Source organism: Gopherus flavomarginatus, chromosome 3 (genome assembly GCF_025201925.1).
Source record: "Gopherus flavomarginatus isolate rGopFla2 chromosome 3, rGopFla2.mat.asm, whole genome shotgun sequence".
Lineage (NCBI taxonomy): Eukaryota > Metazoa > Chordata > Testudines > Testudinidae > Gopherus > Gopherus flavomarginatus.
This window is the reverse complement of record NC_066619.1, coordinates 130,875,492-130,879,510: the sequence shown is the minus strand read 5'-3', so window position 1 is coordinate 130,879,510 and position 4,019 is coordinate 130,875,492.

Genomic DNA, 4,019 nt, shown 5'->3' with positions numbered 1-4,019 from the left:
TTCAACATATTTAATGACCATTTTTAACATGGATTAGGTATGAACAGTTGGATGTGCTCTGGAATAAAACAGCACTTACAAATGTCCTGTCTTTGAATCCATGTGTACTGGTCTTTCAGGGTCCTTTGACCATTTTAACCCAAAAGGTTAGATTAAAATATACCTTGGGATGCTTAAAAAAGCCAACGTGAGCTACTTTTGAAGGGATTTATAGGAAAGAAAGTCCTGCATTGGGCAAGAGATTAAAATAATTTTACAAAATTTAAACTTAGAAACTAGATTGTATGCACACCATATTAGGAGCAAGATTTATGTTGAAGGTGATGTCACAAAACACACACACACGAAGCTGCCCTACTAGGAAATCCATAAAGACTGATCCTATGAGGTGCTAGGTGTGGAGCATCTTCAACTCTTCAAGAAGTTACTGGGAGTTTAGGGCATTCAGAACGCTCAGAAATACTCAGCTCTTTGTTGGAGGATCTGTCCTAAATTAATATCAGCAGTGAGAACCACTCACTTGTCTTACCAATCAAAGTGAAGATGCAGCGAAGATGCTACATATAAATGGACAGGTATGTGTTAAAAGAATAAGACTACAAACAGCCAGTTCTCAATAAAGTCAGCAACGAACTTGCCTAAGGGCACGGCTACCATTAGTAAGGCAATTGATATAATCATCCTCCTAATTAGCATATTAAAATAAATCTTTCAGTGGTGGATGACAATTTGAATATATTAACCTCAACAATATTCAGCTGGGCCTTGATCCTTGATGTATGGTTAGTCCATCATTACAAGGCTTTAAAATAAATGCCTTCTTTTAAAACAGTGATGCTGTAGCACATTAAAGCATGCCAAATATTTCTTGATTTTTCTTTTTGGACATACTCAAACAACCGGAGTGGGGAGAACAATCTGAAACATTTTACATGTGGCAGCAAACAATAGACGATACTAGTGGAGAAATAAAAGCAGATCTGAAAAGCAGATTCTTTAAGAGAAAAAGAATGAAAGAATGGTCTCCAATCATCCTACTTCCCTATTAAATGCCAAATGCCAAGAAAAGGAGCAATCTCTTCACATGAAAGGAGACACTCATTTCTCTTCTGTAAACATTCCACATCAGGTGTCACAGGATGTAGCTACATCCTGTGACACCTGAGTTTCCATTGACCACTTGTCTATGGTGGCGGTGTTTCCCCCCTCCCCCCGCCCTCAAGAAACATGTTTTATAACAATTTTATGCAGCAATTTTGCATTTCCTATAAATTTTGCATTTCCTATAAAGGATTTTCAGCAATGTTAAACACTGATTACTACATAGTAAAAATGAGACTAATTCCCTTTCAATGAAAAGAGTTATAAAGGATAGTAACACACATAGGTACATGTATACCATTTGTGACAGAAAATTTATGTTTGCTAAATAGCCTATGTCAGACATTAGGTAAGAGATGACAACTTCCTACAAATTTAAAAAACTCCATTATAACACAGCACTCCTCTTGATGTTTTCAAAATTTTGGCACATTTAAAGAGAGAGAAAGACGACGACTCCAAAAAAATAAGAATGAATGCATTAAAACAATGAGAAATCATAATAAAACCCCTTCCTGAAATGAGAAATAACAGTGGTAACAAGGAATAAAGATAGAGAAAGGATGCTAGTTGCATTTCCTGAAACGTCACATGGAACACAGTATGCCTGGATCACAGGGTTGATTCCTTTCTAAAGGCCAGGCTTCTCTACCTTGCTGTAGCTGGTTGGACATGACCAGGGTAAGATCTCCTTGTGTTGGTGGCTTGCCTTTGTCTAGCCAGGAAGGACTGTCCGGAGCCTGTACTAGCCAATCTATCTTCTGCTGCTTTTTTATGCAGAGTCATTCCCTATGAATAAAGACAAACTCATTAGTGAATATTAGTGCATACTACTCAACATCTTGTCCATTTACTACTTGGCTTTCCTTTGCCTTATCAGCACCATCTAACCTGTTTGGGTCTTTGCCATTTTGCCAGAGAACTGTGTGAACAATGTGTATTTTTGCACGTGTAAAAAGGCTGCTTTACTTTCAAAGTTTGTAGTAATCACGCAAAAAGGTTTCAAGGATAGTAAGTTATGCCCTCCCACACTTGAGCATGCTTTTCTGCATGCAACCATATATTGCCTGGTAACTCTTTTTTTTTTTTTTTAAGTTATTTTCAAATAAAATTAAGGTGCATCTCAACTTTTAGAAATGCATTTCTCACAAGTAAATATCAGCATATTATAAATGGCAGGAATTTGTGCTGAGAGAAAACACAAATATGATTGCTGTTGATGGTTGCAGCAGGAGCTAATTGGCCATGCTGTCTCCTGACTGCTGATTGACTGGGAGAGATGAAAAATTAAAATTCCTGACAGCAGGAGCTCAGACAGTCCAAACTGAGAGAAGCAGAAGACAGAGACACTGTCCTGGGCAGTGGAGAAGAACAGAGACCTAACCTGGAAGGAAGAAGCAGCTGAAGCTATAGCCACCTGTCTGGACCAGCTGAACTAGCAGCATTCCCACTTGGGCCTTGTCTGTACCAGCAAACCATTCCAGGGCAGACTCAGCTTATACCAGCCGAAGAGTTCTTTTGCCAGTATGCTTTATACCAGTCCCTAAACAAAATAAACCATATCAGCAAAAGCACATTTTTGCTGGTCTAACTGCATTTCCACTAGGTCTTCTGCTAGCATAGTTATGCTGGTTAGTAATCTGACTTTTGCACCCCACTCAACAGGCATAGCTATGTCAGAAAACTTTAAAGTGTAGATAAGGGCAGAGAAACAAGGAGGCTTAAAGGGACTCGGTCATTTCAGAGAAAAAAAAAGGAAGAGAAACTTGTGAGCGGACCAGGAAAAAGAGCATTGTTATTTCCATGCTACTGTCACTATATACAGGCCTTCATAAACTCATGCCACACAATCTCTCTAGCACATGGAATTTACAAACCATCATATATGATACAACAGGCAACACTCTGAACACAAATGGAGAGGGGAGGTCTGGCAGTGTAAGTACAGGATTTGGAATCAGGGATTCCAGGGTTCAACATCCAGCTGTCACTCGCTGTGTGACTTGGGGAAAGTCAATACCTTTCTGCCTCCAACTCTAAAATGAGAATGGTAATTCCCTCCCTCAGAGGGGTTTTGTGAGGATTAATGGGATGATGTTTTTAAGAACATGAGAATGGCCATACTGGGTCAGACCAAAGGTCCATCTACACCAGCATCCTGTCTTCTGACAGTGGCCCATGCCAGGTGCCCCAGAGGGAATGAACAGAACAGGTAATCATCAAGTGATCCATCCCCTGTTGTCCATTCCCAGCTTCTGACAAACAGAGGCTGGAGACACCATCCCTGCCCATAGGGTGACCAGACAGCAAGTGTGAAAAATCAGAACGGGGGTGGTGGTGGTGGTGGTAATAGTAATAGGAGCCTATATAAGAAAAAGACCCAAAAATTGGGACTGTCCCTATAAAATCAGGAGATCTGGTCACCCTACCTGCCCATCCTGGCTAATAGTCATTGATGGACCTATCCTCCATGAACTTACCTAGTTCTTTTTTGAACCCTGTTATAGTCTTGGCCTTCAAAAATTGGAAATTGTTTTGAATGTGTGAAGTGCTATTCAAATATGTCATGAGATGAGAACTCATTTGTTTATCCTTAACCTTAGGATTGTGAATGTTTGTATGACAAAGAGTTTTCAAGCTCATGTCACATAGAGGAGAAAATTCCTGTCACTACAATGGACTGAGACTTCCCTCTCTAGTTTGTTGACTTTGATAATCCGAGGGCATTTGATGTACAGACCCTTTCACTGGTTTTCTGGTCAGCTGCACTGCTCTGGGGGGAGTTCACATGCACATTGTTCCCCAGGCCTGCAAATAGGATATTGATGAGTCAAGGAACAAGAGAAGAGGAAGCAGGCAAGCACGTGCACAGAAAAGATGGGAAAGTGAGTGGGCACGAGGATGTTTGGTGCTGTCAC